Here is a 14,664-nt window from a genome sequence, read left to right as displayed (position 1 = left end):
TCCTGGGAAAGGATTTAATCCTTGCTAAGAAAGAGGAGACTCGGGGCCATTTGACCAGAGCACAGCTGGCCAACTGGTATGGCAGTGGGTCCCAGGCCCAGCCCTGCGAGGCCTGGGCAGCCAGGCGTCCCCCTAGCCGCCCGCTCCTACAGCGAGCAGCTGCCTCCATTTCCCCTGATGCACCATCCAAACCCACTTGTCTACGTGCGATAAGACCCAGGAAGAACACTGGATGAGAGTCTGATTGGTTTGATGAGAAAGGGTATGTTTTTTCACACATGGAGGGTGGAGGAAAGAGAAAATCACTTGCTTATGGATTTTTCCTTTAGATGCAGTGTTTCTCAGCCCTAGCTTCACAGTAACACCAGTTGGATATTTTCCCAGTATTTTATTATGAAAAATTTCAAATATACAGCAAAGTTGAAGGAATTTTACTGAGAGCAATAATATACCCACTACCTAGATTCTACCATTAACCTTTTACGAGACTTGCTTTATCACATCGCTTTCCATCTATCCATCAATCCATCTTATTTTTGGTGCATTTTAAAGTAAATTGCAGACATGAGTACACTTTTCCCTAAATACTTTAACAACTATGGAGTTCAACTTTATTTTACAGTTTTGTTTTTCTTTTGATGTAAAATTTACATACAAAGAAATCCTGGGGAGTTTTAATGCCATGCCTGCATTGTACCCCCAGCGATTGATTTTAACTGGTCTGGAGTGGGATGTAGGCATCAGTATATTTTAAAAGATCCCCATATGAATCTATGGTGCAGCCAGCGTTGGAAAACAGAGATAACAGGAGACAAAGGATTGTAATTTTTTTCTCCTAAGGAGAACATGGAGCTCTGGTTGACCTGTCCCCTGCCTATCCTTCCAACCCCACTCCCCTTTCCCGCGCGGTGCTCTCCGTGTGTACATCACATGTCCATGTTTATGCTTCTGTTAGGATGGATCTCTGTGTACATGTGAATCCACTCATTCTCACGTTAGCCTTATAAGGTCTCATATGTCCCAATGGCAAAATCCATATCTGTTTCAGATATTGAATGAGTCACAGAGTTGAAGCCAAACAAGTTCTCTTATGACGATCAGGGTACTACGATGACCAGGATTGTGGCAGTAGTGGATGGAGGGATAATGATGCTAGTGGAGGGTGTTCAGAGTGATGTGTGGTGATGACAGTGAGCGAGGGGCCCCCAGTGATCACAGCTGAGGACAACGATGACAGTGGGGTGGTGATATTGGTAGAGATGGTGTGCTGTAGGTGGGGCGACCACCGTGCTGGTGAATCTCAGGTGACAGCATCGTGGTGGTTATCATGTTGATGTTTCCCTTCCTGTGAGGTCATCGTGCAAACAGACGCTCATTCGCCACACTGATACACACCTGGGAAGAATGTTGGTTGTCATATGGCAGGAAGCTAGCTTGGTCCCCACATTTGAGAGCCCCACTGCTGCAAGGTGCAGCTCCTTCCAAAATTTTGAGAGGCCACCTGAGAACCTTATCCGCCCTGGAGCCCTGGAAGAGGCCCCGACAGAGAGGCAGCAGCCCCACATTTAGCCACCCTGTTCCGTTGCACTTTAACAAGACAGCTCCAGCATTAAGTATGAGTGGATCATTAGGAACGTTTATTTAAGATGAGCAGCTCTGAGCCAGCCGGACTTGGGATGCCAGCCATCCCGTGATCGATGGAGATTTTATTTGCTGCCTGCTTGGTTTCCTGTTCCTTTCATGCCCGGTAAGCTTGAGGGAGGAGAGAGGAAAGTGCTGTGGTTCCTCTCTTAACCCAGGCAGTAGAGGGCAAAGGGATGCAAAACCCCAGCACTCCTATCTCTCACCACAGTACTTAGCTGGCACCCCTCTGCATTGTCCTGGGCTACTGGGATGAGAATGAGGTTGGGATGCTAAGATATGCTACTTTAAGTATATATATCAAATATATATTAATACGTATATATGAATAAGCCCAGGAATTGATGCTGAAAGATACCTTAATAATGTTGTCCAACCCTTTCATTTTACAGATGAGAAAGCTAGGGCCAAGTGGACAACAAATAAAATCTCTGTTGAGAACGACAATAAAAATACTCTTCATGTATATAATATCTCTAATGAGGCAAAGACACCTCACACCTGTGATCTGATTGGATCACAGCCCTGTGAGCTGGCAAGGAACTTCCTGCCCATCTGACAGCTCCTGAGTCGTTCCCAGATTGTTTCCACTAGCAGTGAGCCTAGGTGGTGTTTGTGTAGCACTCACAGCTCACAGCATAGTTCACACTCATGTTTTCATTAGATCTGAACCAGATCTCTGGACGGAAAAGATGGAAGGAACTAGTCTTAGCCCCATTTTTCAGAGGTGAAAACTGAGGTTCATGGAGGTTAAGCATTTTGCCAACCTTGCACCGTTAGTAAGTGGTAGAGTGGGAACCAGGATCCAGGATCCCAGCATGAATTTACTGGGGCTGCCGTATCAGAGTACTACAAACTGGACTGGATGGCTTAAATAACGGAAACTTAATTGTCTCAGGTTCTGGCGTCTAGAAGTCTGAAATCAGTGTGTCAGAAGGGCAGCAGGACCAGGCCGTGGTGTTTCTGAAACCCGTAGGGGAGACTCCTTCTTTGCCTCTCCCAGGCTCTGGTCCTGGCTTCCCTGGCTCGCAGCTGCAGCACTCCAATCACGATCTCCATCACCACGCTGAATTCTTCCTGTGTCTCTGTGTCTGTGTCCAAATTTCCCTCTTCTTATAAGAACACCAGTCATTGGATTAGGGCCCACCCTAACCCAGTATAACCTCACCTTTACTTGATTACATCTGCAAAGACCCTGTTTCCAAATTAAGGTCACATTCACAGGTTCTGGGAGTGGGACTTCACTGTATCTTTTGGGGGGGGGGCACAATTCAATCCGTAACGATCCCTGACCTAAGCCAGTGGCCTTCCACAATGCAGTTTGCGTCCTGTGCTCCATCCCATTCATCGTCTTCTGCTACCAAGGACGAGGTACTCCCCTCTCCTGCAATGCAGAAAGTGGGGCTGGCTGGGAGCACTTTTCATCTTCTGCTCCTGCCAAATGATTACAAGCTACTAAGGTGGACCCATGAAATATGGGCAGGCTTTTTGTCCTTTTTATTCCCAGGCAGTAGAAGTCATTAAGGCTTGCTCTTAATTAGTTTCATTTCGAAGCTTCTAAATATTGATTTAACCTACACTCCTTTGTACTTGCTGCAGTCACTGAATTATGCCTTTTATTGATCAGGAGATGGAAGTGCTTCTATCCACCGGGCCCCGGGCCCTGGAAGGCACTGGTCCCCCAGCGGGTGTGTGGGGCTCAGAAGGCATTGATGGGCTTGGAGGAAAGAAGCCCCTGCCAGATTGGAAAGGGCCTTCCCTTAAAGAAGGGCTGTTTGGCTTAGGCCGGGGGCCAGTTTCTTTCTCTTGGGCTGGCCCAGGCTCAAGGGAATTTGAATAAGAAGTCAGCTGGAAATCTCCCATTCCATTCTGGGCCTGAAGAGAGCTGGGCAGTGGGAGCCGGAGGAGGGTGATGTGGGGTCGGAGCATAGGGCACGGGCTTTGGCAGCCCGCCAGACCTTGTCTGCGTCCCGGCTCTACCAGCTGGGTGTCCTTGTGCAAGGTACCTACCTATCCTCCACATCTGTGAAATGGGGCTAGTAAGCCCCACATCTTACTGTGGTTTTGAGCATTGAGGGCAACCACTCATTTCAGAGCCCAGCCCAAGGCCTGGCTCATAGGCAGTCCTTGGTCAATGGCTACCGTTATTAACATTGCCATCCCACTGAGAAAGTAAGTCTGGACTTGGAAGCATACTGTCTTTTAGCCCTGGCTCCATTACTTGTTTGCTGTATGATCTTGGGCAGGTCACTTAATATCTTTTCCATTAAAATGGGGATAATGGCATCTATGACCTTGCAAGGCTATTGTGAATATCACTCAGGATCGTGGAGATGGAAGAATTTAAATTGCAAGGTGGTGCATCCAGTCATAATAGATAGTATTGATGGCTATAGTAGTCACTGCCTTAGATGCCCTCTGGGCTGCCCTCTACCTCCAGTATTATCATGTCCAGACTGTTCTGGCTCCAGCCTGCTGCTCCAGCCTCTCCACCTCACCTACACTCTTGGAAACGAAGGGGGACCACTCAGTTCTTAGAGTTCACTTCATCATTTTTATCCCAGCACCTTTGCTCCTGGTGTCCCCAGTATGTATAGAATGGTCTTCTACCGTCTGTGCATCTGCTGACCTAGGCAACACTTCCCTGGGAGGTTTTGTTAAAAACAACGTTATTGAAGTACATTGCATACCAACAAATCTACCCATTTTTAGTGTATAATTCAATGACTTCTAGAAATTTCCTCACAGAATTGTGTTCTCTCCTCCAGACTATGCCCCTGTTGCTCTTGGTAAGTACTTCTGTGACAACTCTTATCATACTAATAGAGTGTTTTGTTTTGTTTTTAAATTTGTGACTCCCGCCTGCCCTCCCCATGACCTTGTATCCCTATCCCCTCACAGCGCCAGCACACAGTCAGGGCTCTATTAATGCTCATTGGGTAGAGAGCTTCCTTGTGGCTGGGACAGAGAAGGTGAGAGGGGTCTGGAAAACTCAACTCTTATCTATCAGGATGATGATAAGGAGTTCATCATACACATAGGTTTTGTGTTTTTTTTAATAGCTTTTTATTTATTTATTTTTGGCTACATTGGGTCTTCGTCGCTGCATGCAGGCTTTCTCTAGTTGCGGTGGGCGGGCTTCTCATTGCAGTGGCTTCCCTTGTTGCAGAGCACGGGCTCTAGGCTCATGGGCTCAGTAGTTGTGGCTCCCGGGCTCTAGTGCGCAGGCTCAGTAGTTGTGGCATGCGGGCTCAGTAGTTGTGGCTCGTGGGCTCTAGAGTGCAGGCTCAGTAGTTGTGGCGCACAGGCTTTGTTGCTCTGCGGCATGTGGGATCTTCCCAGACCAGGGCTCGAACCCGTGTCCCGTGCATTGGCAGGCGGATTCTTAACCACTGCGCCACCAGGGAAGTCCCCACATAGTTTTAATTGAGTGTTCCTAGCGGGCACTGTTCTCGTTTACAGAATTCTAATCTCATCTGGAGGGTCCTTGGAGGTAACCTAGCCCAGTGATTCTCCATGCGCATACATCAGATTCACCTGGATGGTTTCCTCAAACACAGGTAACTAGGCCCCACCCTCTGAGTTTCTGATTCTGGAGGTCTGGGGTGGGCTTGAGAATCTGCATGTCTAACAGTTTCCAAGTGAGCTGATACTGCTGGTCCAGGGACCTCAACTTTAGAACCACTGCTCTAGCCCCACCTCCTCATTTCACAGATGGGGAGCCCAAGGGCTAGAGAAGTAAGAGGACACACTCCAAGGTCTGTCTCAGGCCAGAACTAGAACCCAGCCCTGTCCTGTCCCATGTCCTCCACCACCAGTTCTCATGCCCTGACCTCTCCTTCCCACCCTGACTTCAGAGAAGCTGGATAGGGGCACAGAAGGTTGGACAGGGCTTCTGACAAATGCTCTCCACAGGCCTGACCCCGAGCTGGGGAGGGGTGATGGGGGGGCTGCTGCGGGAGAGGCCAGCGGGACTGAGGAGGGGAGCTGGGGAAGAGGAGGGCCACGGGAGGGGAGCACGTGAAGGCGTGGGCAGCGCAGGCCTGGAGGAGGCGATGAGGACTGACGGACCATTCTTACTGCGGTTGCGGATGGAAAAAACCCCACTGCGGGGCCTCAGCTGTAGCCATTTATCTCTCAGGCCTGCCCGAGACAGCTGACAGAAGGAGAAGGCAGTGAGCCACACCGAGACCAAGGCTCCTTCCGCCTCGTGATTTATCTCGGAGCTTCATCTGGCAAAGCTGCTGATGAAACGAGCCTCCTTTTCTCTCCGCCTCATCAATTTTCATTCTGATTTCATTTTCTTTTTCCGTTAGAAGAGCTTTGGCCTTTCTCCTTGTTTAACTGGTCTGTTCCCCATTTGCTCTGCCTCTTTCTCCTCAGCCACCCAGGCCCCAAACCCTCTCCCCAGGCATTCCTCCCACCCTCGCCATGCCTTGGTGCTTCTCTCATTATTAGTTCTGGGCTCATGAGTCACAGAGTTGCCCTCGAGGGGCTCACAATCTGAGAGAGGAGTTGAGCATCACAGTGGATATGGGTTCTTCAAGGATGGGAGAAGGAGAAAGGGATTGATTAATGGAGCGTGGGCAGTGGTTAGGGAAGACTTCAGAGGGGGACAGTGTGAACTGAGACTTCAGAGATGGGAATACACAAGCGGTGACACGGACTTGTGGGCGAGGCCCCTGCATGTGCAAAGGCACGGGGGCAGGAAAGAGCATTGCTTGCATCTATCTGAAGCCTTCCCTCTCCTTCCGCTGCACCTAACTCCCAGGGATCCACTGTGTCTGAAGGGCTGCAGGAGGGCAGCCTTTCAAGAATGCTGCAGGGTCTGCCCAGCACCCCCGGCTAATTCTAGGAAGGGCAGGGAAAATTATAGGGAGAGAGGTGGGAGAGGCTCGAGGTCAGTAGCTGGGCTTGGCTGCCCCCCTGGCTTGCGCCTGTGGCCAGTGTGGAATGTCCGCAGGCTGCGGTCAAGCTGGGACATTTAGAGCTCTGCTAGGAGGGGCCCTCTCGACCCTTCCAAGGAGCACCTGGGCGAACAGAGGAGCTGCTCACCTAAGGCAGGAAGAGTGAGCTGTTGGGTGAGAGTGTGTCAGACATTGGTGATCTGTAAATGAACTGAGTTCTAGAGCCTTCTCGAGTCCTAAAGACTAGAACTGGACCCTGGTTGGAGGCCCCGGGGAGTGCTTAAAGTTGACCCAGGAGAGGGCAGCTCCATCAGGAAGGAGTGTCAGACTGAGATGGAAGGGTTCCTAGGAGAGGCCGCCTGCGTTGCAGGCCACACGACCATGGACAGGCCATCTGGTGCGGGCCTGGTACGCAGGTGGCCTGGAAGCCAGAGACTGTGCCTGAGACAAACCGAGGTAGATGAAAAGGGAAGAGCGCTCCAGTGAGCGCCAGGCACTTAGCAGGCATCATTCTTGCAGACTTCCCCCCATGAGGTAGGCTCTCTCCCTGCATTAGAGAGGAGGAATCTGAGTAAGGATGCTCAAGGTCATACAGCCAGCACCAGGATTCGACTCCAAAGCCCCCCTTTGAACCGCTAACCTAAGATCTCAGAGTGTCCGCAGGATTTCCAGAGGGGGCGCCTGAGGGAGTCCAGAAGGGGAGGATCATCTTAGGGTGGAATCCAGAGGCAGGAAGTTAAGTCAGAAGTGCCTTCTCCATCAAGGGAAGGGCCACAGTGGCCGTGTAGTGGCCAGAGCCAGGGCAGGGGAGCCCGGGCGTGTGCTTCCAGGAGGTGCGCTCTGGATCTCCTTCACGAGGCCAGACTCAGGTCCGCCTGCTCTTCAGGAGCTCTGAAGCAAACAGCCCCCTTCTGTTCTCGTGCCCTGCCCTACCTTGCCTTTCTCTCTCTCCTTCCCCAGGTATCTTCTGAGCTCCTACTGTGTGCCAGACTGTTGGAGGAACTGGCCACTTGGAGCACAGCTCTTCCCCTGAGGGCCTCACAGTCTGGAGGGAGAGACAGACAGACAAGTAAACAGCCAGTGTATGATGGAGGGACGCTGAGGCCCCAGAGGAGCCCAGGAGAGGCATGGAGGGGTCAGAGAAGGTTTCCTGAGGATGGGCAGATAAGTCAGCAGAAGGCTGGCGGCGCGCGGCGGTGGAGCTCAGCCTGGCGCTGCTCTCCAGGTCCCTGCAAAGCTGGCTCCACTCCCCTGAAGCCTCTTTGGTGCAGTGCAACCAGACAAAAAATGACTGTGGGCTACCTACTGGCGCCTTCCACTCCTACTTAAGAAATAACGAGGCAGGCTCCCTTCCAGGCAGTAGAATTGCAACGTCCTCTGTCCAGGGCCAGTCCAGAGACCTGGGAATGTAGATATTTCTTCCTGGGAACAAGTCCCTTCCCTCCTGGGCCAGGAAAGGGTTTTTACTGGAACTGACTCTTCTCACTCCAGAGGGGAGGGGAGGGCAAGGGTAGACAAGAGAAACCTCATCCTTTCACCAGGAGATGCCCTCTCATTTTCCTCCCTTCTCTCCTCCGGTCTCCCCAGTATCCTCCACTCTTGGAATTCAGCTTCTGGCACCAGAATCATGGAAACAGAAAGGGCTGGTGTGTGAGACACAGCTGGGTTCACACTCAGGCTCTTCCACATTCTAGCTGTGGGACCTGGGTGTGATCCCTTGTCTCCACTGAGCTTGAGGTTTCTCTCCTAAAAAGTACCTACTTACAGGGTTGTTGGGAGGATAGGATGAGGTATGTCTAAAGTGGCCAGCAAATAGAAATCCTGCACACAGAAGGCACTCGGGGGCGTCGTATCTTCCCTCTGACACTTTATGTCATCCTTCCAGCGGCATCAACTAGAGTTGAAGGGACTCACCTCACTCAGAGAGGCTCTGCAGACTCATCATTTTCAAGCTTCTATAGCTGCGACTCAAGGGCAAAAATGCATGATTTTGCATCACATCCGTCTGTACACAGGGGTGTGTGTGTGTGTGTGTGTGTGTGTGTAAAACAGAGGGGAAAAATTTCTCAAAACAACTCTTAGTCTAGCTACATACAATGCACTCTATTTTCTATTTCATTTTTTTAATGTACATTGTTATCCACTTTAAACTGTTTTCATGACCCACTAATGGGTTGCAATTCATAATTCATGGCTGTAGAACACCTCCCACCCTTACCAGGAAATTCTGCACTGCGCTAGGCTCTGAGAAGACAAAAATAAATAACAAACCATCCTTTCCTCCAGGAGCTGACAGCCTGGTTGAGAACACAGGCTCTCAGAATGACGATAAGGAAGGTGCTGTTACCGCGGAGGTCTGTTCAGAGTCTCCGGGACTGTGGTGGGTGTAACCACCCTTCTAGGAGGGCCTCTGGGAACATGTCACAGAGGACGTGGCATTTGGGATGGGTTTTTACGGCTGAAGAGGAGTTTGATAGTTGAAGTTGGGGAGACGTTTTGCTGGTTGAGTGAGAGGCCCGCAGAGGAGAAGGAAGTAGCAAGTCTAGTCTAGGAGGAGCCGGAGGCGCCTGGGAATGAGAGGGTCACTCAAGGGTGAGGAGGCTGCTGTGAGAGTCAAGACAAGAAATGAAAAGGGAACGTTAGCGTGAGCACTGTGGTGGGTGTGTGTGAGGTGGGAGGGACGCGTCACCATGGTGGAGATTTCCAGTCTTGGAGACTGCTGGATGGCAGTGCCTCCTGAGCAGGTTTGGTGGGAGATGTTGGGCTTGGGACAAGTTGAGTGCAAGGAGCCTCTGAAATGGGCGAATGGAGAGGTCTGGGGCAGTTACAAGTGAGTCTGGGTCTCTCCTTCCTGGTCACTCCCCAATTTGTCCTCTGCCTGGTGCCCCAGATTCTGTAATCAGAATACCTAGGGGTCTGGCAACAAAAAGGGCCCAGCAATCCTGCCCCAGGAGGTGGCCAAGACCCAGCAGGGCTTTGGGGAAGGGCTGCCAGGAGGTTATCCTGCCATCTTCTTGCCTCAAGGCAGCATGACGCTCACAGGCCCAAGTCATAGGATTCCAACCGGAGAGGGGACCCTAGGGCATAGAGCAATTTCTAGATATGGGAGTTGTAAAACAAGAAAGAGGAATCAGTCTCCCTTCCTGGAGATCGCTGATTAAGTGTGAGACCCTGAGAAGCTATAGCCGCTATGAAGCAGGAGGATGAATTAAGTGAATTTCAGGTCTGAGGTTCTGGCGTTCCCTAAAGCCAGAGTCAGCTGTTTCCAAAGACCCTGGTTCCAAGTTGCGATGGAGAAGGAAGGGGAATTCTGGGCTTAAAAGATGAAACTGATGGATGATGATAGAAGTCAGGACAATGGTTAACTCCAGGTGGGGGCTGGACATTGACTGGGAAGGGCCGCACAGGAACCTTGGGAGGGCTGGAAATGCTTATATCTTGCTAGGGGTGGTGGTTGTACTGGTATCTACTAAGGTAGAAATTCATCAGGCTGTGCACTTGGGATTCATGCCATTTATGTACTCTCCTGTACGTACGTTATACCATAATAGAAAGAAAAAGTTTAGGACGCAAGGTGAGAGACGAGAAGTAGGGGCTAAGGTGGGAGGAGAGGCAATGGTGAAGGGGGCAACGAAGGCAACTAAGAGGCACGTCATAGGCCTTGCGTCCTGGCTCCTCACAGCAGTTCTGTGAGAGGGTCTCATCCTCATTTCCCAGCTCGGGTCGGGTCGTCTAACTTTGTCCAAGGTCACACAGTGAGCGGCAGAGCCAGACTCAAACTCTGATCACAGAGCCCAGGCTCCTTCCGCTCCACCACTCCCGCTTTGCATAAGTTATTTATGGAATTCAGACTCTGGAAGACTAGATAAATGCCGAGGTCTCCTCCAGCTCTGAGGTCCTGGCTGTCTGTGATTAAATGAGAGGTGGGAGTGAGGGGCCATGCTCACCTCTCGGGAGGAGCGGAGGCCAGGTGTACAGATGGAGGGATGGCCTCCCCCACCTCTGCATCCCCCAACCCAGCGCTTATCTGCTGGTGAGGAGGCCGGAGTTTATCAGTGCTACACTCAATTATGCTGCCCTTCTGTCTCCGCAGCTCAGGGAGACCTGGCACTGAAGCAGCAGCGAAGGCCAGGCAATTGATCACTGCCACTGGCTGTTCCTCCCTCCGGAGGGCTCCCAGCTCAGGGGGGCTGGGCAGAGGCTGTGGGGAGGGGAGAGGAGTTGGGGGAGGGAGAGGCTCGGCATCCAGCAGGCCCCTGGAGGAGCAACGCTGTCAGTGCTGGCAGGAGCCCGGGACTGTACTGGGGGCAGGGCCAGAGATGGAGGAAAGGGAGAAGAGCAGCTCGGGCTGCTGACGTCAGCTTCTCCAAAATTCTTCATTTAGGGCTTTGCCAAGGGTTGGAGTTTAATGGGGAGTGTACGGGATCAATTCCATACTTTCTCTCCAGAGCCGCTGCCGGGAGGAGGTCGGTCCGTTGGGGCTTGCAGAGCCAGCCCTTCCAAGAGAAACTTTGCTGCTGGAGCGGGCAACCCTGCTTCCCCTGTCACTGACGGTCATGTCTCCAGCTGTCCCTGAACAAAGAGGAGCACCCAGCCCCCAATCCGAAGGCAGGCTGAGGTCTCTGTGCAGCCTGCTGGCTCTGTCTGTCCCTGTGCTTCCAGGCCCAGCCACACACTCAGAGGAACAGGGTCTTCCCCATGTGTCCCCCAAGGAAGTCACTCTAGCCAGAAATGAAGGAATGGTGTCTGAGGGGCCCCCTCAGGTAGCGTTGGGGAGGAGCAGGGGACCCATTCATCTCTGAAAGGACTGGCACCTGAAGCAGGCATTCTGGGCCACCAGCCCTGCACTCTGCTCCTGTTAAGGTGGGCGTTGAGCTGCCAGGCAGTGAACCTTGGCTGGGCTGGTGGGGCAGGTTACAGAGTCAAAGACCTGGCTTTGAATTCTGACCCCACCACGTCAGAAGCTGTGCAAGCTCTGATGTGTCAATTAACCTCTCCTTGCTTCAGTTGCTTCCCCTGTAAAATGAGACTAAACAATCCCTTCTCCGTCTGCACACAGGGTTGATGGGAGAGTTACACACTTCACAATTTGTATCCACTCACCAGTACCCTCTGCATGCTCAATCCTACACTTGGCTCACCGGGAACACAAAAAGCATGCAAGACATAGCCCCTACGGCAAAGAGCTTGAAATCCAGTTGGGGAAAACGCACGCGTGATAGTCTGAACTCCTGCTCACCCCGGGAGATTATAGATAAAAGACAATTAGCTTTCTCTGCAGCTCCGGCTCCCAGCAGAAATTGCTAATCAAGCCTGCATGAGTGGGCCATGTGCAAGACAGCCTTAAGTGGTGATGGCAGGTGAGTGGGCAGCTCTGAGTTCTATCTTGGAAGGGGCTGCGTGCTCAGCAGTGACGGGGAGGACTTGTCTGGGCCTTTGCCAAGCCTTGGGACCAGAGGTGTGTATGAACATGAGTCATCCAGCCGCTGCCCGTCTCTGGGCCTCTGGTTGCGGAGCCCCAGCCCGTGGCTCCTGGCTGAGGGGCTGGAGCTCTGGCTCACCACCCGCCCCCCAGCCCAGCCACAGGGGTGAGGAGGAGGGTGAGCCTGGAGTGGAGGGAAAGGCAAATCTCTGGACGTTTTTAATGAACTTTTAAATGGCTTCTCTATCCCATCCATACAGTTGAGCATCGGTAGGACAAAGGTGCCAGGACAGAGATGTTGGAGGAGGAACCTGGGGCTCGGGCAAGGTCTGAAGGCCCTCTCCACCCACTGCAGCCTCCTCTCCCCTTAACGAACTGTCTTGGGCTCTCCTAATCATTTTACATTTTTGGTCCTACCAGGGTGGCACTCTTAAAGGCGTGACGTTTTATCTAGTCCCGCTCACAGCTCCCATCCCACCTGGGGGCGACACTGGGCCCACAGTGGGCAAGCTTAATAGGGACTTGTTGAGTCCTGGGATCCAACTTCTATCCCCCACTAAGAAGTCCTATAGCTGGGGAGCTTCCCAACCCTGGGAGATGAAAGAGAACTAAGCCTTGCTGGGCTCTCTGTGTGCACCACACCCAGTTCCTTTAATCCTAATGACAAGCTCATTTTACACATAAGGAACAGATGCTCAGAGCAGTGAACTTTTCCCAGGGTGCTCTGGTTGGAAGTGGTAAGTAATAGTGAGATCTCTTCGCTGGTGGGTTCTACTTTCTTGGGTGAGGCCTGGGCAGGAGGCAGGAGCCTCTGGTGTGTACGTGTGGCAGGACCACAGCCCTAGTTCCGTGACAGAGTCATCCCAGGACTCAGCCTGTCCCTGCTGCCTCTCCACTCACATAGCACACGGCAGAATCCCCACCACTCTTCCTGACCACCGCTCACCGGCCTGGGTGGCTGAGTACTCCAGGCTCCCCTCTGCACGTGGATGCGGGTGTGCACGTGTGTTTGCCCTGAGTTTTATGTGTCAGTGTACACAACACCCCCACTCAAAACCTCTGTGCATTTTAAGTCATGTTGTTTTTCCCACCTTCAGAAATAGCTGCAGAGGAAGGTGGGAAGTAGTCAAATGTAAAGAGGCGTGCCGCTCCCTTGCTCAAGGGAGGCCTCCAACTGCTCCCCTCCCCGGCCCCCGCATCCTGGAAGTGGGATGAGGTGGGCAAAGAGCCCCGCCGGCCAGCTGAGAGGCGCTTGCCTGGAGGGTGGTGGAAGACACAGCTCCAGCTTCCTGCAGCTCCCTGATAAGGCGTCATCTCCTCAGGGGACAAGAACGGGCACCCAGCCTGCTGCTTCGGAAGCCAGTGCAGCTCAGGGTGTCCAGGGTAGGGTCGGGCCAGATCTGGGGGTAGAGAAGTACAGTGTAAATGGCACAACCTCTGAATTCGTGTCTCCTGACATTTACCAGCTGTATGGCTTGAGCCAAATGCTTTAACCTCTTCCAAGCCTCGGTTTCTGCATCTGCAGACTGGAGGCATTAATGCTTATCTTGTAGACTCTTCATGAGGGTTAAATGAAATAAGACGCAGTCTTTGAAAGGCCCTGGCAAATAGCAGGCATTCAATAACTGTGCACTCCACTGATGTCTGCAGCTGGAAAACTACCCAGTCAGACCTCCACTCAGGAGTCAGACCAGGCCCAGGGGCCCCCTTTGGTTCGCCCATCTCGGTTCTAGGCCAAGGCTGGACTTTCGTCTAGGGCGAAGCATCCTGGCCATGGGTTCTTCTAGAGAACCCGGATTGATTGTCCATACCCAGGAGGAAGGAACAGCAGGGGCTTGGATTCTAGATTGGAGTGGGGGTAGGGACCCAACCTCCTGGAGGAAGGGGCCCTGGGACCATAGAGATTGATTTATACGATCAACCCTCACTGGGCACCTGTCCTGGGCTACCAGCATGATGATGAGCGAGACAGGTCCCCAATTGGGGAGACATTTCCACATGATGTGATCAGGGCTGTGACAGAAGAAAGCATGGGGTACTGTGAGAGCACAAGGCAGGCCCCTTAGCCATCCAGGGGTGGGGAGGGTTAGAAGCAGCTTTCTGTAGGAGGTGACTGACCTTAGGTTGAGTCTTGAAGAACAACTGAGAGTTGTCTGGGAGACAGGAGAGGGGGCTGTTGGGTAAATATGACCTGAAAGGTTGGTCACAGTGAGTCAATAGGATGGCAAAAGCCAGGAGAATTTGCTGAGACCAGATCACGTATGGTCAGGACTGAGGTGCTCAGACCCAGGCTTCTTAAACCCACCACCTCCTCCTGGCAGTTTGGCTAGGCTACAGGGGAAGGGAAAGCCCCTGCCTCCAGGTAGGGAAGTTGGCAAAAGCCAAAGCTGTCCCCTATCCCAGGAGAGCCTAAGCAGACCCCAGGTGACCACCCCACTTCCCCAGCCTGTCTGGGTGTGGGGTCAGGATCCACTGCCTTTCAACTTTCAAAGTCCTGGGAGCGCACCCTGGAATTTAGAAGCCGCATTTGTTTCTACCACCCTCTACCCACACTGCTCCGAGGGATGTCTGAAAACTGTCGCTTTATTTCCCATTTACTCAGTGAGGAGAGATGTGAGGAAGGTTGGAGAATCTACTCCACATCTCTCTGGGCTCAGAAGGACTCTGAAGATGACAATTTCAGCCATCCCCTCT

The 14,664-nt window shown here is 52.3% G+C and overlaps 1 protein-coding gene across 2 annotated transcripts in view; it reads left to right on the top strand.

The window, feature by feature from the left end:
• Positions 1-4,668: 4,668 nt before the first annotated feature.
• Positions 4,669-14,664, top strand: part of LRRN2 (leucine rich repeat neuronal 2) — a 13,367-nt gene continuing 3,371 nt past the window's right edge. The window contains exon 1 of one of the 2 annotated variants that reach the window (XM_029231044.1): positions 4,669-5,201. The gene's annotated coding sequence lies outside the window, so the exon portion shown is untranslated. Of the gene's footprint in view, positions 5,202-11,383; positions 11,909-14,664 lie in introns of those variants that run through there. The other variant, XM_029231043.1, reaches the window with a different exon arrangement.

Source organism: Monodon monoceros, unplaced genomic scaffold (assembly GCF_005190385.1).
Source record: "Monodon monoceros isolate NGI ecotype Baffin Bay Population unplaced genomic scaffold, NGI_Narwhal_1 Super_Scaffold_18, whole genome shotgun sequence".
Lineage (NCBI taxonomy): Eukaryota > Metazoa > Chordata > Mammalia > Artiodactyla > Monodontidae > Monodon > Monodon monoceros.
Note: the sequence above shows the minus strand (reverse complement) of the source record. Positions and strands in the feature narration are given on the sequence as shown.